The following is a 13,495-nucleotide window of genomic DNA, read 5'->3' as shown; positions in this document are numbered from 1 at the left end:
CATGGATTTGCTTTCTCTCTCTTTTCTATCTCCAAAACTTGGATCAGAGACTTTTGAGGAAGAGTCAATATTCCAACAATTAAACTGTTGAAATTGACTGCATCTCTAAGGAAGCCACTGAACTGCAAGCCCACAGTAACTCGCTTCAGAACAGAGGTTGTAAGAACACAAAGTCTAATTATCATAATTCTTTTAACAACTCGAAAACGAAAAGAGCAGCTGTTTGTCTGCACAGCTTTATTCTCCCCAGAGAAGTTGTAAAACATTTAAAACATAATTCTGTCCCTGTCCTTAAAATTCCAGCTGTGTTTGCACTGGGCACATGGAAAGGCCTTGACTTTATCCCCTTGTATTACATATCCTCCTAACCCATCACTCCCCTGCTTCATACAAAGGGCAAAGAGAGATGAGGTACGTTAAAGGCATTCAATCCACACTCTGTGGACCCTTGGGTTCCATGTCTGGGCTCTATTCTCTGCTCTAAACTATAGCCAGGGTTATTTGATGCAAGTAGTGGACTTGCTTGGTAGCCTAAGGTGTTTCCAGGAAGCCAGTGTAGCAGGGAGACAAATCCCTTTAAGATCTGGGCTGATTACCATACTATAATGTGTCCTCCATGATGCGTTTCACGTAATAACTAACTGCCAAAGCACGATTCCAAAACAAAAGCACGACAAGACGGAGGATGGATAGAAAGCCTGGAAGTTTCCTTGCCAACCTCAGAATATCGAGGATGCATCGGATGGTGACTTGACCGTCGAGAACGAGTTGAAAGCCCCAAGATTCATTGCGACAACGGCGCTTAATGTGCAGCGCTGTAGTCTACAATACAGAGCTGGTTAACAGGTGGGAAAATTAACAGCTGTGTGTCGTAAGCACACAGTCCATCTCAAACTGTAAGGAAGCTTCTCTGTGCTTACTTTCATGAGAAGATCGTTCTCCCCAAGACAATGGGAAGAACGTTCTCCACAAGGACACAAGTAGCGACTTGGCATTCTTGGATTTGAGACAAGCTCTGTAGTTCACACCCAGTAATTCAGTGTTTGAGATTGCTCCATTTGTTTATTCCCTTTAAATACCAACTATGTTTTGTTATGTTTAGACACCTATAACGTATTGATAATTACTAGATTTGTTTGATAAGATTTTGGCATAATGGTGAGATGCCTATTGGATGGAAAAGTGCTTTCGTTTTGCCCTTTGTAAAATCTGGTTAAGATCCAGCAGATGCCGCAAATTACAGACTGACAGCATTGACCTCACATCTGTAAATGGATGGAAAAAAAGGTAGTTTGTAGGTTAACATACTTTTTAGGGCAAAGGAGGTAGGGCTGGGCGATATGGTTGAAATCAATATCATGATAATCATAAGGATTTTTCTCGATATCAATATATATCACGATATGGTTCATGTATGCAAAATCATGTTAAATAATCAAATGAATGTTCATCTCATTGAACCGAATGGTGATGTTAGGTGTGGTGTCAAACAAAACTGAAATTTTCAAGTAATATTCCTACCATACCTCATTTTATGAGTTTTTAAGTAAAATTTGCTTGTCATCATCAATTCAGACAGCAGAAATGTGTGTCACGATATCAAAATATTTTCATATCATCACGATACGATTCCACTGAAAGACGATAAACGATAATATTGAATTATCGCCCAGCCATAAAAGGAGGTCTATTAAGTCTATGCCAAAGTGGATTCTGGAGGGGTCAGGCAATAATAGACTGAGTGATGAAGTAAAGAAAACATTAGCTGTGAAAGAGGTAATGTCAATCATATATTTTGACATGGAGAAAGCTTAAGATTGAATGTGGCTTGAAGGATTGTTGATTTTAAGATGAGTTATTTAGACATTGGGGAGAGATTATATAACTGGGTTATGGTTTTTCTATCTGATTGTACATTTGGGGTTAAAGTTGGTTCTGATATATCAGATGTATTTAGGATTGAAAATGGAATTCCACAAGGCAGTGTAGTTAGTCCTATCATTTAATATCTAGATACATTTGGTGTCCTGCCAACGGGCTTCGGTAAAAAACAAATTTATCAACTAGCCCCTCTAGTACATGAAGGAATGGGCAACAGGCCTATTGCTATGATAGTTCTCATGACAGAATAACTGCACTACAGCTTGGGGTCAGTCGAGGGGATATTTTGAATGGATATTGTTCAGTCATGGGGGCTGTACTGTCTGTAGTGTTCCTTTAAGAGACTTTGGTGATGCTGATTATATCATAGTTGACACAAAGTCATTTAGCCTAGCTAAGCATTCAGTTTATTCTGTTTGACAAAAAAGAATCATGGTTCATGAGTCCTCTGTTCTTGCCATCATCATCTATCGACTTCTGCATCATTTCATCCCTTTGAGACTATTGTCAGTATAGCAATATTGGTACGACTAACATACGGTGCAGCCACATGGATTCTTCTCATAAAACTCATTAATCTACTGATAACTATATTATACCTTCTGTTAGGCATGGCTATAACTCTGATTACCTCTGAGGTTCTTCCCTGGAAAATTATCCCCATGTCCTGTAAGGAACCACTGATAATTATAAGGTCAGTACTGATAATAATAAAATAAACTTTTATTATTATTATTTTATAAACAATTATACCTTCTGGGAGATGTAACTGTAACTACTGTCTAACTCCAACTAATGCGCACTAAACATGTTTTCTTGTTTGTGCAGTGATATTAATTACACAAATAACCCTACAGAGCTGACAAAAATCATTTTGATTTGCAGTAGTCATTATGTTTTGAAATGTGAAGCATTTGGTCTATCTTTGCAATAACGTCATCACCTTCCTTGCTTTAATTGGTAAGGAATGGTAGTCAGGTATGGTGCTCAGGGCAGACCAATCCCTGCTAATGCACCCACCTCTGTATTGACGTTAGAGAAAGTCCCTAGATGGATGATTCCACCACACATACGGAGCGTCAAAATCTTCATACTAACGAAAACAAATGAGTGAAACCGAGAAATTAATAGGACTGCGGCCAGGCTACTAGGTGTTGAGGCTGGAGAAATGCCTTTGGAGCTACACAGAACTGAGCTTGCATACTAGATTTGATTCGAAGGATGTGGAAAGGAACAACTGGCCACAATGGTGCTTAATGAAAGTTGGGAATATTCAAAGTTTAACACAAGACTTGGATGGAATATTGAAGAGACAGCAGTGCTTTATGTATTAAAATACATAGATCTAGGTCCACCAGTAGTATGGAGCAATGTTCCTCCATGGATTTTCCCCTACCCCTTATGTACACCTAGAACTGCTAAAACTAAAAGACTGGACAGACAATATTGGACATATAATCAAAATATATATAGACACCCATTTCTTTTTTTTCTTTTTTTGTGGCTTTTTGCCTTTACTTGATAGGTCTGTAAAGAGACTGAGAGGAAAGTGAGGGCAGAGACAGGGGGGATGACACGCAGCAAAGGGCAAGGGCCAGATTACCCATACCGCTGTGATTGCGCCTTTGCCTTAATAGTACACGCTCTACCGGTTAAGCCACTGGGGCAGACACATGTTTCTACAGTTATTTGACAGTGTTTACAGTTGGGTTCAAGGACCCTATTAATGGTCGAGTTGGCATTTGGGTGTTCATACCAGAATTCAAGATAAGCATATGTAAGTGATTAACTTATAGGTTGTCTGTATTCTCGGGGGAACTAGTTGCTATCATTTTAAGCCTACAATGGATAGAACAAGTACAACCACTGAGTGCACTAATCTGCTCAGACTCATCTGCTGTTCAAAGTAGCAGTTCTATGCAAACAGTAAGAGAAGACCTTATGGTGGAAACATATACAATTCTCCTAAGATAACAAATGATGGGAATAGATGTTAAATTTTGTTGGGTTCCAACACACATGGGTATAGAAGGAAATTAAATTGCGGACAAAATAACGAAAGGGGCAGTACCGGATGAGAGGGGAGAAACAAATTCATTAATCAGAACTGCATTGACTGACTCTGGCAAAATGGGCGGGACGTGGATTCTAAAGGCAGACAATGGGCCTCATGGGCCTCAGGAAGCGATATACATGCTGCTGTTAGATGCTTTGGCCATCCAAGCCTTACGCAGAGAACACGTTTTTACAGATCTATTTGATGAGACGGATGAATGGCTGCTGAGCCGTTTCAGATTGCCAAGAGCACTGCTTTTAGATTTGTGCAATACTCTGGAGCCTCAACTTAGGCGAAACACACACCGGTCAAATCCCGTGCCTCCACACCTGCAAGTACTGAGCGCACTCAGGGTTTTAGCCAAGGGATCTTTTCAGAGAGAGATAGGAGACAGGTCAGGCATTTCACAGTCTTCTTTGAGTTGTGCGCTTCCGAGAGTACTGAAAGCTATATCATTCATGCCCCAGTACATATCGTTTCCGTACAGTGCAACCAACAGACAGAAATTAAGAATGATTTTTTTGCTATAGCTGGACTCCCAAATATCATTGGCGCTGTAGACCGCACCCACATACGTATCAAAGCGCCCTCTCCAGATCCATTCCCATTCCTCAACCGTAAGCTGTACCTCTCCATTAATGTCCAAATAATATCAGATGCAAACTGCCACCTTCTGAATGTTGTGGCTTTTTGGTTATATTATTTAACACAGAAGTCAATGAAATTAAAGTTGTGTAAATATCTCGTAATGTTGAGAGAATCTGTTCCTGATTTTGCAGGACCGCATCAGAGACAACTGATGCGGTCCTGAGAGAAAATGTGGCGAGGGCGTTCAGGCTCTGCAGTTTGTGATGATGCACTTGCTTGGCCGTTCTGAAAATAAAATAAAAAATATATTTGAATGCAGACGTTTGAGTGTTCATTGAAATAACAGCAAACAAGACTAGGTCAAAACCTAGTATATGGCTGGACCGTGTATGAGTGTGCCACGTGCCACGGCCGACCAATGGTGTAACTAACTCCGCTGTTGACAGGGGTTAAAGTGGGATTTGGCAGGTGGGGGAACCCTGTTTCGGAGGGGGGGGGGGTTCAGAAAAAAAATGTAATTTAAAACAAGTTTTCCTGCATTTCTACACCACCTAACCTCTTGGAGTAAGTCAGGAAACAGCAACCCTGTATAATGTTAACCAAAAATGTAAAGATTATGTTTTATTACTAGATTTTAGCATTGAGGTGCTTACATTCATGATCTTGCATAGGCATACTAACCTAAAAAATCTATTATTGGGAATCATGAGAAAGTTTCAGAGCAACAGACACAGAGCGTCCCTGTAACCATAGCAACTCACTCTCACTCCTGCCGGCGTGCGCACGGCGCGAGAGGAGAGGGAGAGACGCAGAAGAGCTGCTGACTGAGATTACTCTGAGCAGCATGCATGGGAATAAATTACAATATAATAATTATATAATAATAATATAATATATATAATAATATAATATAATAATTTGTGTATATTTCTCGCTATTCAGATGGTCTGAATAACTCGCTGCGCTGTGCTGCTCTGTCTCGTCTGTCCTGCTGACAGTTTGCTTTTTTCACATCGCGACGTTATCAGTTATGAATTTCTTTTACACTGCATGAGAAAATAGACTTGTGGCGCGAGAGCGTGTGAAAAATGTCAATTGTGTGAGTCTCTCGGCCAATGCGTGAGAGTTGGCAGCCCTGTGAACTCGCTTGTCATTATTATGTATGAAACTGGCAATCAGATTTATTTACTTATTAATCGAAGGTGCCGGAACGCCGTTCCGGATCGTTCCGGCCCACTTTAACTCCTGACTGTAGACTGCTAATACAGAATAATAGTCCATACATCCATACTGATCGTTCCAGCGCATCCCGTCTCTCTCTCCACCGCTGTCGTCTCCGCCCACGGCCCGCATCGATCCTGCCGATCCAAGCGCCAGGCGCTCTGTTACCCGTCGGTGCCAAAAATGCTGTTCGCCGGACACCAGGGGCGCATCGTCGTCGGGACCCCAGCCAAAATCTCGGCAGGATCATCGGGAACAAATCGGTGCCCAGCTAGCGGCACTGGCCGGAACCGTGGCCCCGGGAAACTTCGGGAAGGTCGGAAATAAGCCCCCGGCGTGATGAAACCTCCATGCTTGTTTGTGTCTCTCTCAGAACAGAGGGGCTTCAGGTGGACTGAGCTCGCGCATATGCATCGACATAAACGGTGATATGATATAATTGTATAGATTCTACTTTAGCTTCAGCTTACATGCATGATATTGCTCAGCCTGCTGACTGTGTGGGAGAAACGGGCTCCTGATCTCAGCGGAGAAACTAGACGGCGGAGAAGACAAAACTTAAATTTCTGGCTCTGCGATACTATGATGTGCCACGTGCCACGGCCGACCAATGGTGTAACTTGATCACTCACTCAGTCAGTCAGTCAGGCACTCAGTCAGTCAGTGACAGACATTCGCGTTTGTAGGGCTGGCCCCGCTGTTGCAGTCCAGCCAAAAAGCCTATAGACTACCACAGGTAGAAAAAAAAAGTTATATGTGTAAATAAATTTTAAGGCGTTTGTACAGTAGATCTCCAAAATGAACATGCAAAATGTACCTTCAGCAACTGGTGTGTCTGTAAATGCATCGCTGGTGGGGGCTTGAGTCCCTGATGTGCCTGGCAGTGGATCGCTGTCTGTGTCGGGGGCTTGAGACAGACTGGACACCTGTCAGTGCCACCTCTCCAATTATTTTTTCAATTCTTAGGTCTACTTTCGAGACCGCCACCTCCTCCTGTCCTCCTCCAGTTGTCATCATGGAGCACTTGGCTTGGGCAATGCAGTTTTTTTACTTCCATTTTCATGTCAAACCATTTTCTTTTAATTTCAGTTACTGTGCGCCCCTCTGCTGACACGGCATTTACAGCATCACAAATGTTTTGCCATTGCTGCGTTTTTGATTTCCCTGTAACGCCAGTACTGACGCTCTGGAAGATCACGTTTACTTTGTTTACGTTTATTTAACAGTACATCGATTTCATTACTGCTGAAGTTCTTCTTCTTACAGCCTTTTTTTGGTGGCATCGTTCCAATTCTTGGCCATGTGCCAGAGTATTTGCACATGGCACAAAACCTGCCCTAATATGGTGTTTAGGGGGCGTTACCTATGCTAATAACAAACAATTGGCCACGCGCCTCCACTTTCTGATCAAGTGGGATTCATCATTCAGCACACCTGGGTAAGAGCAGATTTGGATGGTTAAGAACATTTGGTGCATCTGGAGTTGACTTCTCTTATTTTTTCTCTATAAGATATAAGAGAAATTTAAGAGAATGTTGCTGCATGAGGCCCATTATTACAAGATTCAACAGTCTGTTAGAGTCAGACCATTTATATATTTTGCCTATGCATCTGCCTGGTTCGTGATGCAGAAACTTCTAGGTGGGAATGGTATATTGATCATGATATGGTGGCATGTGGCCATGACCACTGGATTAGGCTAGTTAAAGTTAAGTTAGCAGCTACGTCATATGGATTGTGCACAGTTGTTGTGGTGCGACAAGTTGATCGAGACAGTGGTAGAGCACAGACTGTGTGGAGAATTGGGTTTTGTGTGGTTTGGTTTCTTGGTTTCTCTCTCTGTGTCTCTCTCTCTCTCTCTCTCTCTCTCTCTCTCGCTGTCTCTCTATTTTAAAGGTCAGGTTGGTTGTGAAACAGCGATCTCGTATCAGATGCTCCAAATTGACCTCTTGGCAACACATACTTTCAACATCGGGCTACAAGCCTCGCACTGGCACCACCTATTATTTCCAATGCGGTGACTTTCAAGTTCAGGCATCCTTTTGTTGTCATTCTCCGCCTCCATATGAGCTGGTCTTATCACTGCATTTGTTCTAATAGGCTCGAAAGCACACTATTGGGTTTCTGACTTGGTTTGTGGGTCTTTTGATCTCATCAAAACTTTCAAAATCCTTAGTACCAACACTTAACTAGTCTGAACTCCAGCGCTGGACTCACGCGTTAAAGTAAAGGTCACATTACGTCACGTAAGTGCTGACAGAAACATAGATGGTGGTGCGCTAGGCTACAAATATAGCGAAAGGTATTTTAAAAAATTGATTTTCTTAACAATGGCTTATAGAATGTTATTTTTATTGTGGTACATCTTAATAATACACAAAAGCTCTATGCAGGTGTCTATTTAGCTATTTCATCTCCACTTTAAGGGATAGAATCAGCAGCCTACCAATGACCTAATGACTGCACACACTCATACACTAATGTTGGTTTAACATGCCGATGCCTATTAACTACTGTTTTACCCAGTACATTGGAAGTAAATTATTTAACAAATGTGCTTAATTTTTCAGCCATTTTTAAGACCATTTGTTTAATAAATCGTGTCTTGTGTCTGCGCCCTCATTTGTTTTTGTCACAAATAAACAACCTGTGTTTTATTGATACTCATCATACATGGATGGACACATACATTTCCTTGGATGAAATTCTCAAGGTGGCCTTGTCGATTTTAAACTCTACCTGGTTGCAACTGTGTTTTAAAAACCCAGTCAGGTTCAGGCATCATATGCTTCAGTCATGATTATAATTATATGTTGCATGTACCTTGCTCATGTAATCACATGATTGCATTCATCAGGTTGCACATTTTCCTGCTGGAGAAAGAATAGAAGCTGATAGAGTAAGTGCTAATCAGACATTTATCACCATTTTCACTGCTGCCTAGTACATGGCATGTAGGGAGGTAAAATAGAGATGCACTGGTGTGTGGATAATGGTGGAGAGTTAAGGCCAAATCACAATACAATCAACCAAGTAGCAGGGTGCTTTGCCAGCTATTACACATGAAATACAAATCTGAGTACATAAACTGTGAACAGCCAAATATAGATGGGTGAAGGAGTTTTTAAACTTGTGTTGTGTCACGCCATATTTGAGGATTACAATCCATCTGACAAAGACAGCAATAGGGATGAAGGGTGCCATACTGGGATTCCATCTTAGCCGATTACATTGTGACTAATTCAATTCAGGATGTTAATTCAGTGTCAGTAATTAGCCTGTTTACTAAATTTAAGATGGGGTTATACAAGCATCAGTACCAAACAACTCAATTCCCAGTTGGACATGGACACATGGACAAAGTGGTAGTTGTTAGTTAGGAGAGTTAGCTGGTGCTGTTCACCACCATAGACTTTTACCACTCAGCTGGTCATGAGCCACTGCTCAAGGGCAGCTGTCTTATCACCACGATTGATGAGTTTTAATCACGTCTGCAAGGTCTTACTGCCTTAGAGTGGATAACGACTTTAAAAATAAATACAATAAAAAGTGTCCCATACAGACATCTAGTTGCATGTACACAAGGGATGCAAGCACATACAATCACCACATTCATAACAGTGATAAATAGATTGCATGATAAAAGCATTTGGCCTCTCGTTTATTATTAGGGTGAAAATACCATCTGACACTGTTGTCTAATGTCATGCCAATGGACATTAATGATGCTAATGCACAGACGTCATCAGGTAATTATGCAGCTCAGGGTAATGGAAATGGAAAAAATCTCTCATTCGATGTGATGCCAAGAGAGTAAATTATTCCCAAATTCTTACAAATAGCTCCCCTGTTAAACTGTTGTTTCTCTCTAATTGATGGAAGATACTGGTTAATAGCATGTTAGTTCTAAACTGTGAGTCAGTAATGAAGATCTATTGCTATAATGCAGACTAATGTTGGCCTTTGAATTCCTGTTCTATGTTTGTGTTGCACTTAAAAAACAGACGATTATAAAAGACATCTAAAGTTTGTTGTACATTACCCACTACATCCAGACAGACAGTAGCTAGTTATTGTTATACTTTATGACTTAAAGTAAAACATAGTGGAATACAGTATTTGAAATATTATGCAGATATGTTTTAACAATAAATTTGCCTCATTAGATCATAGACACACATCTTTCCTGATAGGTGAAACTCAAGCCTGATTTCCATGTCACATGTAATGATGAATTTATTTTTGAAATTTGGATTATTAACTGTGATACTGGAAGGACAAATTCAAATCATTTGGTCTTTAATGAAGAAGAAATTAAATATATTTATTATTTTGATTTCCGATTCTAATTCTCATTCTTTTTCACAGCCATTCAGCAACTTGTGACTATTTGATGTGAAACATTTCCGCAATTTTTCAAGACATTGAGCCTTTCAACAGCCCTGTTCTCAACCCTTCACCTTAACATTTATAGTCTTGTTAAAATTCAAGAACATCTTTTGAATTTCTTGTCTTTCTTTAAGCCCTCTTCAGATGGCATTAGTATTACCAAGGGCGGTCAGTAATTTGATTTTGCCCATGCACATCGGTAATTTCAGTCAGTCATTTGGACAGTAAAATCATTTTACTGACTGTGGTAATCCAGGGACACTCCCGTGTGAATGTGTCACATGTCACACTACATCAGATCAGGCAAACCTTACTTCAAGTGGTCCACTGGTTATATCGCTGTTGTAATCTAGATGCCATGTGTGAGAGTTCTTAAAAACATCAGATGTTGAGAGGATTAAAATTATGCTAGGACGTCAGAGTTAACTCAAAATACAGTAGGTAATTTCAGCCAGAGAAGCCAGAGAAAATCATTGACATGTTCGCTTAAGATGGGATAAAACTCCTGGGGTCCTGAGTTAATAATTCCAGTCACCAGGCCTCTCCTGGTAATACTAATGCTGTCCAGAGAGGGCTTTAGTCATGAGATCTGAGTTGTGGCTCCCTAAAAAAATCAAGGAGTCAGCAACTCTTTATGATATACCTAGATATACCGAGCCACAATGTGTTCATTCTTGTAAGAAGTCTAGAGTTTGTGAAGGACTGTATTTTTTTATTTTAGGATTTTCACATATTGAGGCAGTAGACCTTGTTGTTATGGATGCTGACTTGCTCTTTAAAATATCTCACAGTAGATTAATCAGCACTATAGTATGTGCTGTAACTGTACCAATCATATCCAAACCAGCTAGAGTAATGCGTTCAAGGCGTCCTGTACAGTGACATTTCAGATCATTTTCCGATTTTCCATTTTACCATATCTGATGGAGTCAGAAAGGAGGGAGGGATTTACATTTTAGACAGTTAGCTGATGTTCTTATCCAGATCAACCTGGGATGTAACAGTAGAATATGAGTGATCTGATCATTTCTAGCTTCATTTAATCCTGTTTTTCATAAATGCTTCCCTTTAGTCAATACAAAAAGCAATTAATGGATACCCAAAACATTGGTTTATCCTACATCTGCCAACAAAAGATTAGATTATACATCAATTACGGAAATAAATTCTCATGAAATCATGAAACATTTCCAAGAAAACCATTCCTGAATAAGAAAAATAATCAAACTTCACAGTTTTCACAGCAAAAACATAAAAAGGCTATGGCAAGACAAGCAAGACACTAGCTTTTATAGGAGGATATAACTGTGTTGCTGGCAGAACAGGGAAAATGTATGTTTATGCATGATATGTCCAAGTGGAAGCATGTAAATGGAGAATAAGTTGAGGCCACAAATCTAACCCTGCTGGACCCTCCATGTAAAGTCTGCTGAGTATGAGGTGTTGACTGGAAACATTCTATTGGAAAGATACAAGTTGAACCAGTACAAATCTTTATCCATGAGACACACCCAGTGTCTTCAGTGATCAAATAAAACGGTATGGTCTGGCGTATTGAAGGCTGCGTTGAGATATAAAATAATTAAAAAGGAACATTCCCGGGCATCTGCTGCTAAAAGAAGTTATTGGTCACTCTGAGGAGAGCGGCCTCTGTGCTATAAAATCCTCCAAAACCAGATTGGAGTTTCTCAAAGATATTATTTTGACATATAGCAGTTGTGTTGAGACCAGCACTGCATTTTCAAATATTTGGGCCTTAGCCCAGGCACAGTTACAAAATCTGTGTGTGTGTGTGTGTGTGGTGTATGTGTGTGGCTCCTGCATGATAAATTTTACAAAATTTCAACAGCAAAATGGATTAATCTGGTGCACTTTGAAAAACAATATTAAATCCAATCCAAAAACCAACGACTTATTTGATCAATGGTTGCAACTCTATATATTTCACTAACTGGAAATTTTCACACATTGAAAATCTCCTTTTTAAACACATTTTATCACATTTAAGGCAAACAACACCTGGTATTGAAAATACTATAGATGTTTCATGTGGAGGGAAATAGTTCATGCATTTAGTGTTCAGCAGCCCAAACAAATAAAGCTGAATGGGAGAATGAGAAAACCATACTTCAGCAAATAGCTGACTAACCAGCTGGCAGACTGGTGACACAAGAGACATTTTGTTTACAATGATCCAATATTATATTGACTCTTGCAAAGATATTGTACTTTGGTAGATGTTAAGCTTTTATGAAGCCATTTTGAGTTTGAAAACAATGAAGAGCAGTAGCTTGTAGGCATTTAACATGGCATCAGCCAAGTCAAGTGTCAATCCAAGCTAGCACTCCAGTGTCCATCTGGCTACTAGTGGCAGTCAGCTCAACAGGCGACAGCTGGCTGATTTTTGTGGTATTTTGATACCTGAATAATTAATCGCTCATTTAACCAAACCAAGCAGGTGTCAATATCTTTTCAATATATTGTTTTCTGCGCTACCTCGCCTCCTCTGAGACAAAAGGTAAAGGCTAGTTTTCTTGAGAAGAAGTTGAACCACTGTGGGCGCTATTTTCGTGGCGGCGCTGATCAAGCGCCATGATTTGGACTGGTTAAGCTGTAATTTAGTTGAGCAGAAGCAGTGTTTTTCCCACTTGCGCCTGTTCAGTAATTTTGTGGCTCGCCATGATATCGCTTGAACCAAAATGAGGGGAGTGTCAATACCAATGGGGTGGCGCAGTGCAAATTTGGTGTCCAAAAACAAACTTGTGCCTCAGACCACCTCTTAGCTCAGATGCAGACGTTCTGTGCTATTTCCGTGGCTTTAGTTGGCGGAGGCACACCCACAAAGACGCTCCAAAATGACATTAAACCCCTTTTATGTATGTTATGCTTGCCTGTTTCACTTTGATGTAAATTCTTCAACCAGTAGATATGTTTACATGCACATCAAAAATAAGATTTAATGCGATTAAGGCAATAATACGAGTAAGGCAGAGTCTGCACTGAGCTAGATTAAGAGGTGATTCTTATCAAAGTCTGTCATCCACAACTGCTTGTAGGATGTATGAGGGCCTTCCCTATCAGCGGATTAAACCCCTTAGCCATCTGAAGGTGGCACGCCATTTTCAAATCGCAGCGCAATTACACACCCATGATCCAGTGTAGGTACCTAGATTAAGTCTTGCACAACTAGCACAATAATTCCAGGGACTTTTGTGCATACCAAACTGGTTGGCTGTAATTCGGTAAGCTATTCAGGACAGCTTCCATCTGACATCAACATCCATCTGAACATTGGTGAAGTAGTTCACACAGCTCCATGAAAGATCTTCGGGACATTTTTAAGTTCATTTTCCACTCTAT

The sequence above is a fragment of the Centroberyx affinis genome, unplaced genomic scaffold, assembly GCF_046629955.1.
Source record: "Centroberyx affinis isolate AG114_WGS23_722 - 3 ecotype Tasmania unplaced genomic scaffold, CSIRO-AGI_Caff_v1 ptg002437l_1, whole genome shotgun sequence".
NCBI classification, from domain to species: domain Eukaryota; kingdom Metazoa; phylum Chordata; class Actinopteri; order Beryciformes; family Berycidae; genus Centroberyx; species Centroberyx affinis.
Note: the sequence above shows the minus strand (reverse complement) of the source record.